Raw genomic sequence first — 9,478 nt, 5'->3', positions numbered from 1 at the left:
AATTTAAAAACATTATTATAAATACCCATAGGAAAATCTTGAAGGGACCTCTGGCAAATTAGTCGTCTGAGTTTTGATGTCAGGACTGCAGATATATTTAAAGATGATAAGATATCAATGATAAGATATTTTATTTTTCAAGAAAATAAAATGTAGGCCAGCTTGATTTTATTCGTCAGGAATTTATTGGATTGTGAAAAGTGGGCATTACATGAGAATGGAGGCAGGTGGTTGGATGAGAGGGTTTGAGAAGTCGTTCAGAGGCGGAGCACGTTTTCATCTTGGCTACATTTTGAGATATTACAAACACAAGCATTTTTCTTTCTTTTGAAATAATGCACATTAAGAAAGTTTTAATATTAAAAGGACAAACCCTTACAGCACTCCCTTTTCCACTGTGATGTAAGACGTGTATGCAGGTGTGGCCATCAACACAGACAATGTTTTTTTCTTCTTCTTTTTTTTGAAGAGGTAAGAAGTATTGATTTACTCTGATGTTATGTTACTCTCATGTGGATACGATTTGTCTGATTTTATAAGTGCTGTAAGTGTCATTCAGTGAAAAGCAAGGCATCCCATAAAACCATCTATCTGTAAACCTGTCCATCCGTTCCTGTGATTAGGCCCGGCATTACCCACAATCCTCTTTGTTCTAAACCACATCTGAGCAAGAACAAAGCCAAGCATCTCTGATATATCAATGAGATGTCTACACAAGCCACGGGCATCAACACAGTGTGCAATGCAGATTATTAATATATAAATGTGTGTGTTTCTGTGTGTGGAGGAACATGTCTGAACATGTTTCTCAGCTAGTCACCACTAATAAGTTATTTCCGCTTTGTTTATCTTTTAAGAGGGTTTTTGGGGCTGTTATATACTATACAGTATCAGCATTGTTAGAGTAGATATTTAGAGGGTGACTGATGAGTGCTGTGCTTTATTAAAGCTTAAAGTGAGAGTTCACCCAAAAATGAAAAGTCTGTCATCATTTACTCACCCTGTTCCAAACCTGCATGGCTTTCTTTCTTTAGTAGAAGACAAACAGAGATTTAAGCAGAATGTCTGACAAGGGCAATCAAGCTATAAAAAAGGACATGACATGAGACCAATGATTTGTGGTATCATTGTCGTCAAAGCTTGCACATTGTGTCTTTATGTTGCTTATTTGACAATGCTTGACTAGCTGATTTAAAAAGGATATATTATCAGTGAAAAATAATTTCATTTTCAAAGAGTGCCATCTGTTTTTTGACCTTAAACTGTTTGGGCTCCATTGATAACATAGTTTGACTGCTATGGAGAAAAATCCTGGAATGTTTTCATCAAAAACCTTAATTTCTTTTCGACTGAAGAAAGAAAGACATGAACATCTTGGATGACATGGGGGTGAGTAAATTATCAGGAAAATTTAATTTGAAAGTGAACTAATCCTTTAAGAACAGAAGGAAGAAAATATATTTGACTGAAACAACATTATGGTGAGTAAATGATAATAGAATTTCCATTTTTTGGTGACTTCACATAGATAAAATAACATAGTTTGACTGCTATTTTTTACTGGTTATGAAAATGTATAGGAGGTATTAAAAAATTAAGCCTTTTTTAAAGATTTACACAATTTAATTGATAGTAAAATTCCATCAAATTGTATTGAAAAAGCATGATGTATTTTCATTGACTATTCATTGAATTCAATTTGATTTAAATTTACTATTAATTTAATTGCGTTATTATTATTATTAATTGAGTTTATTTTTAGATTAAATTTTGCATTAGTTTATTCATGATTTTGCAGAATCCAAAAGTTTGTTTAATGCAGGAGAAGGATAATTTGTTTCCACAGAATTGGACACAATATTTGCGTTTGCAATAGACAGATTGTAGAGATTAAATTTGCAGAATCATTTGATGAATAAAAAAATGTAACCCCAAAATTTAAATCGGTAGTGTATATATTGTTCAACATCTAATATATCCCAGATAGCAACTTCGTGTCGGCCCATATCCGGCCCACATCTGTATGATGCGTGGTATGATGATCTGGGCCACATTTGACGTGGAATGATGGCCTTGGGCGGACCGCTCCTGTTTGCCAGATCTGAGCTACAAGCAGGCCATAGCAATGCCACATGTCAGCCAAGAGCAAAGAAATAAACCAGAGCTGGACCTTATATGAGCCACAAAATCTTTATATATATTTTTTAGAATCATCTGAGCATTAACAAGCAGAATCACTAAAGGAAAGAAGAGAACAGAAAAAAGAAACAAACAGCAACACAAGAGGTACAATTGACTTCAGCCACAGCCTTAGATGAAATCAACTGAAAAGAAGACATTAAATCTCTCCAGATCTCAGCAGAGGAGGATTAAACAACTCCACAAACAGCATTAGTTTCATATATTACTAACCAATAAGTTCTTATTGAGAATCAACAGAAGTTTAGCGCTCATGTTTGTTTCATTTGAACTCACCATAATGGTGACTGGTGTTTCCATTAGTTGGGCTCTTAACTCTTATATATCTGGCTACAGTGTTTGTCAAAAGTAGCAGAGAAAGCTGAAATGAGATCAGATGATGGTTTTATAGATGATGAGATGAAGTAGACTTAATCACTAATGTTATTTGAATATAATAATTTATTAACAATGATTTTCTGCTATTGATGGTTTTATAATCATCGTGAGACAGCCTGAATCACTGACGTCATTTGAATGTAATAATTGTACTACGCCATTAATGCATTTAATTTACAAACCCTGTTCTACTGCATTATGAGTTCACACTGTATTCAAACAGAAGATGGAAGATAAAAACCATGAGCAAAAAAAACAAAAAAACAATAGCTTCAATGACAAACACAGATATGAGCAATAAGTGTATGAATCTTAACAATGGTGACAACAAAATCTTCAAACAATTAGATCAAATCTGGACATCACAAAAAGCTACTAAAAGAACAGATTCCACAGCAAAAAATAAAAGCAAATAGTTAGAATTAAAAAAATAATAGGATAATTCAGCTGCATAATTAAATCATTCTGTGATGCACGCTGGCATTGCAGCACAACACTTTTGATTGTCACCATTATTGAGATTCATGTGCTGATTCTTGATGTCTTTGTGTGTCAGCTTTGGATAACTTTTTTTATATATATTTTAACTGATTTATTCAATATAACATGATCCCACGTTGCAATAGCACAGGGTTTATAATGTACATGTATTAACTGCAGAACATAATTATTAGATACAAAGTACATCAGTGACTCAAGCTATTTCATGAGGATTATAAAACCATTAACAGCTAACGATCATCATCTGATCTCACTTTGGCTTTCTTTGCTACTGCAAATGTGTTTGCCAAACACACTAGCAGAGAAAATGAACTCATAAGAGTTAAGAGCCCAACTAATGGAAACACTAATCACCATTATGGTAACTTCAAATAAAAAGGGAAAAAAAGTTACATTTAAACCTCTGTTCATTCTCAATAAGAACTTCTGTAGATTTCTAACAGAAATAAAGTCAGTGATTAGTAATAAGTTAAGCTGGTAATGCTGTTTGTGGGATTGTTTAATCAGATTTTGAGAGATTTAGGCCTGGTTTCACAGACAGGGCTTAGCCTAAACCGGGATTAGGCCTTAGTTCAATTAGGGCATTTAAGTAACTTCTATAAACTTGTCTTAGAAAAAAATATTAGTGATGTGCATCTTGAGAAAAACAATTGCACTGACATATTTGAGATATCTCAGAGCAAGTTTCTTTCAGTTGAAAGAACATGCATTTTAGTCTAGGACTAGCTTAAGCCTTGTTTGTGAAACCGAGGGTAAACGTCTTCTTCTTTAATCTTCAGTTAATTTAATCTAAGTCTGTGGCCAGAAGTCAGTTGTAGCTCTTATGTTTCTGTTTGTCTCTTTTTTTCTGTTTTCTTCTTTCATTCAGTGATTCTGCTTGTTAACAGGCTTGTTAATGCTGAGAAGATTCTATAAATATGGCTCATATAAGGTCCAGTTCTGGTTTATTTCTTTGCTCTAGGCTGACATGTGGCATTGCTATGGCCTGCTAGTGGCACAGATCTGGCAAACAGGAGCGGTCCACCCAAGTGGCAACATTCCACGCCACATGGACTGGCACAAAGTTGCTATCTGGGGATACACTGACGAATACTGCAGCTTCTCAGTCACACACACTCAACAACAGACACTCATACAACCAATTTAAAGAGATTCTTTCAGAAAGCTTTATTTAGATAACTGTAAATCAAAACATGATCACAATTTTTACAAATTTAGCTGTTAACAGAAGTTGGGTTGTGCATGTTCATCACCTGTCAATCATAACTGCTTATGTCACTTCAGTGAGAATATTCTTCCAGCATCACTCCATCTCCACCTTTACCATCCACAGGATGTAGACTCCAACATTGATCAGACATTGGATTTTAGTTAAAAATGAAAATCGTCTTAACCCAACGTTTTTTTGATGTCTAGATCTAACTTTAGGCAGATGTTGAATTTTGGTTGGAATAAACACAAAAAAAGAACTGTGAAATCTTTCTTTACAAATTGATATCACTAATTATTTGTCTGGCATTTAGTCATTTGCACAGATCTGTGTGAACCGGGATAGTTTTGATAACGTTGTCATCTGTAAAAAAAAAAAAAAAAAAGTTTCCATTTTTAGTACACCGTTGTCGTGTAAACGTACCCTGAGTGTTAGTTTTTCTGTTGCTGCTGAAATTGTGTTAGCTGTGGCAAAAATAGCAAGGGAAAATGTGGTCAGGTGATGTTGACAACTTGATGATAAAGAGGTTGTCATCATCTAGAGGTCTAATCGTACACAGGGTGTGTGTTTGTTTGTTTTTATCTTGTAGATTTAATGCAGTTAATTTCAACTTAATAATAGTCTGTTATAGAATGCATTGTGGAATGAACCATGTCACCATTATTGAGATTTATATTTTGGTGTCTGAGTTTGGTATTTGATATTTGGTGTGTGAGTGAGTCTAACAGGTGTTGGTGTTTAAAATGCTTTGTGTACGATATAGAGTTACAGTCTTGTTATAATTCATACTTAAAATTTGTGTAATTCAAATGAATCCTAGATCACACCAGCCAGCTATATGATGATTGCATCTTTATTAAATAGAAAAAAATCATCAGCTTCTCTATCTTCAACAAACACAGTCACAGCAGCCAAAGTAAAACTGTTGTGAAAAAGTCAAGAGTAAAACTGCACAACTAAAGCAAATACTGACCACCATAATGGTAACGGAAATTAAGTCAATCTGTTTAGTCAAAGGTGAAGCTGGTAATGATGTTTGTGCAGTTGCTTTGATTTAATTTATGTGATAAGACTTAGTACTGCATATTTATAATTATATAAGCCAGTGGTCTCAAACTCAGTTTATGGAGGGTCACAGCCCTGCAGAGTTTAGCTCCAACCAGCTCCAACTCACACCTGCTTAGAACAATTAACAATAGCACAATCACACCTGCATGAACTAAACTATTCACCAATCAGCATCTTTCATGATTTTTAACATGTTCATAAGTACTTTAGCCTAAGCACAGGCTCTACTCTTTAGCACGATGGTAACCCCAAAATCTCAGACATACCAGAAATCATTTTAAATTCCAAAATAATAGAACATTAAACACTAACAGGTCTCCCCCTGTATTAATATTGAGTAAAACACATGAAATAACTCAACTAATTTCAACATTGACCCTTCCTTTAACAGTCAGAAGCAAAGCATGCTGGGAACTAGAAATCTGCTGTAACTCATACCGTGAGTGTGTTACACTTGTTAAATGTGTTAAATATATTCACTCTTAAATGTGGGGTAGCCCTGCAGCATTCAACCTGAAGCTTTCACCTGCACACCCACTGAAGCTGAGCAGGGTTAAGCCCAGTCTATATCTAGATGGGAGATCTTCTGGAAGACCAGGTGGCTGCAGGAAGAGGTGTTAGAGAGGTCAGTAGGTCTGATCAACCTGTGGCTTGAGTGTGTCCTAACCCCCCATTACAGTTGCTATAAGCTGTACTGTATTAAGGGTGCAACCCTTGTGTAAAATAGTCCATATAGCACATCACATACTGCCCAATGCCCCAGTACAGTCGCCATAAACTGTACTGAATAAAGGATTAAAATAAATCCCAGAAAAAAAAGGGGTATAATTCTGGGGTAAAAATTATTCATACATTACATCACATACCAGGTAATTAGTTTGTTAGTTTCACATCACAAATGATATAGTACTTTATTTATTTCTTACAACTTACATGGAAGCACTAATTTTTTCATTACTATTTTTATGTTTTTGAAAGTCTCATATGCTCATCAAGTCTGCATTTATTTGATCAAAAATACAGATAATAATGTGTATTGCAATTTAAAATGATGGTTTTCTATTTTAATATACTTTAAAAATTCTTTATTTCTGTGAACAAAATCGACTGTCATTGAAATCTTAGAATGGAACAAAACTGACGTCATTAGAATCTCATAACCCAGCAAAACTGACCATCAATAACGACCGTCCTTGAAATCTTGTCACAAAATAAAACCAACAGTTTGAATCGGTTCAAACTCACCTGTCATTGAATTCTCAAAACAGAATAAAACTGACCATCATTGAGATCTGGCAATTGAACAAAACCGACCATCATTGAGATCTCGTCAACAAACAAAATCGACCATCACTGTGATCTCGTAAACAAACAAATTCCACCATCATTGAGATCTTGTAAACAAACAAATTCCACCATCATTGAAATCTCATAACGGAACAAAACTGACCGGCATTGAGATCTTGTAAGCAAACAAAACCAGCTTTCACTGAAATATCATAACCAAATAAACAGACATCATGGAAATCTAGTAACCAAATACAACTGACCATCTTTGAGATCTCATAAAAGAACAAATGAACAAATCTGACCATCTTTGAAATGTCATAACAGAACAAAACCGACTGTCAAACTGAACAAGATCCTGTAACCAAACAAAACCAACCATCATTTAAATCTCATGAAGGAACAAGACTGACGTCATTGAAATCTAGAAGCAGAACCGAAATCTCATAACAAAACAAACCGTCAACCATTGACCTCGAAAAGGAACAAAACTGACTTATTGAGATGTAATAAAAGACCAAAATCAACCATCATTGAAAAACCGACCATCTTTGAAAATTCACAAAGGAACAAAACTGACTGTTAATGAGATCTCATTACAAAACAAAACTGACTGTCTTTGAAATCTTGTAAAAGAAGAAAACTACTGTCATTTAAAACCGACAGTCATTAAAATATCGCAACCCAACAAATCCAACTGTCACTAAAATCTCATAAAGGAACAAAACCAACTGTCAGTGAAATCTTGTAAAGGAACAAACAGCAATACTGTGTTATCTCATGTTGCAGTAAAACAGGGTTTATAATTCAAATATATTAATGGCACAACACAATTATTACATTCAAATGACATCAAGCTATCTTACAATGATTATAAAACCATCAACAGCTAAAAAGTCATGGGTCTTGACAAAAAAAAAAAATCAAAAAAAGGCCCCCCCCCCCCCCCCCCCAAAAAAAAATCTTTAAACTGATGCAAGTTAAGCTCCATCCACACAAAACAGAATCAACATCTTTTAAGCCACTACATCAACATCTCTCATCATGGGGGTGGAGGAACAGATTCCGACAGCTGGACTGTTTGCCGTCGGATTCTGTTCCCCCCATGGTTCTCACACAACGACTTTTTAACATTTATCCAACTGATTAATCAAACCTATAGCCTAGTGGGCAGCATGCTGACATATAGTACGATTGTGCTTTTGGTGACCCAAGTTCAAGTCCTGGCTTGTGGACTTTTCCTGATCTCGTCCCCCTCTCTCTCTAGCCTCATTGTATGAGAACCATGGGGGTAACAGAATCCGACGGCAAACAGTCCCACGATGAGAGATGTTGATTCCAAATGTATGTGTGTAGTTACACATACACTGTGACACTCGTATTTTTTATTTATTTATTTATTTATTTTATATTTATAGGTTTACTCATCTCCTCTCACACTTGTTCATTTCATGGGACTGTCGTATAACTCAAGTGGATAGATGCCTGTGTGCAATGGACAGAAGGGTTTTACCTGAAAGACGCCATTTAGCTCTGGGAGATTATGTTTTAAGGGTGAGTATAAAAATGTCAAGGTCCATTCGAGAATGAGTTATCCAGACCAACCTCCAGTGGCTTGTATTCAGACACAGGCTCTCTGCTAAAAGAGAAGCACTCTTTCTCCAGGATCTAGAGTGCTTTAAGAACGTGTAAAGTGTTGGTCCAAGTTGAATTCCACACGTTGCCATCGTAAAACAGTCACCAAATTAATGTTAATTCGTTTTTTAATGATGGAGTATCCCACAAGTGACCACACTGCTCAGGAAAGTTTGACTTGCAGCCATCTACAATAACAGAGACAGGAGAGGTGCACAGATAGACTTGATTTACATCAACTCTAATGTAAAAGTAAACCTTTGACTAAATGCGACTTTATAGTGTGTGCTGCATCAGAGAACTCTGTGAATCCATTCATTTTAATTGAATTTAAATTCAAGAATATAGAGGAAAAAGTAAAGATTTGCGAGAGATGTAAGTAACATGTTATTTTGATAATCCACTTTAGACACTCTACTCACTATAAGTAACTTTGCAACTACATGTCAAATAGCAGTCATTAGAGTAGTATTAGTAGACTGTCTGTTTAATATTTGCTGACATTTTATTTTGATGGCCCCCAACAGACATTTTAATTGGAGAGGACAATCCCATAATGCATTGCTACCAACAAAGTGCTGCTGTCTATTGTGTGTGAAAGTGTCTCACTTTCTCAGGTCTATTCATATACTTGCATTATGCATTTTTGTCTTTTGACAGCCGCAGGTCACCTTCATTGAAAGAAAAAAGCAACATGGACAAACTCTCTCCCTCTGCATGAAAGAAAGTAAGTAATACAGGTTTAAAATGACATGAGGGTGAATAAATGACAAAGGTTTTGGTGATTATAGTGATAAAGCAATCTAAATGCGCTCTAAATCAAATTACATTTTATGAATGGGTTTAGGAAATAGTCAGGCTCTTTTATTTTTGAAGTTGTCTCTAGTATGCTTCAAACACTGTGTGTGTGTGTGTGTGTGTGTGTGTGTGTGTGTGTGTGTGTGTGTGTGTGTGTGTGCTTTTGTTTATATTACATTGTGGGGACCAAATGTCCCCATGATGTAATATAAACCTGAGTTCACCTACATCGTGGGGACCAGCCAGCGGTCCCCACAATGTAAATGGGTTTATAAATCATATAGAATGAGTTTTTGTGAAAAAGTAAAAGTTTGCACAGTTTCCTGTGAGGGTTAGGTTTAGGGGTAGGGGCAGGGTAGGGGGATAGAATGTACAGTTTGTTCAGTGTAAAATGCATTGAAG

The 9,478-nt window shown here is 35.5% G+C and overlaps 1 long non-coding RNA gene across 1 annotated transcript; it reads left to right on the top strand.

The window, feature by feature from the left end:
* The first annotated feature begins 5,591 nt into the window (after positions 1-5,591).
* Positions 5,592-9,129, top strand: LOC137020002 (uncharacterized). Its single transcript, XR_010895139.1, has 3 exons — positions 5,592-5,981; positions 8,062-8,197; positions 8,939-9,129. It is a non-coding gene; the product is annotated as an uncharacterized lncRNA (long non-coding RNA).
* The last annotated feature ends 349 nt before the right edge of the window (positions 9,130-9,478 follow it).

The sequence above is a fragment of the Chanodichthys erythropterus genome, chromosome 5 (genome assembly GCF_024489055.1).
Source record: "Chanodichthys erythropterus isolate Z2021 chromosome 5, ASM2448905v1, whole genome shotgun sequence".
NCBI lineage: Eukaryota > Metazoa > Chordata > Actinopteri > Cypriniformes > Xenocyprididae > Chanodichthys > Chanodichthys erythropterus.
The sequence above is the reverse complement of the archived record's forward strand: the minus strand, read 5'-3'. Positions and strand labels throughout refer to the sequence as shown.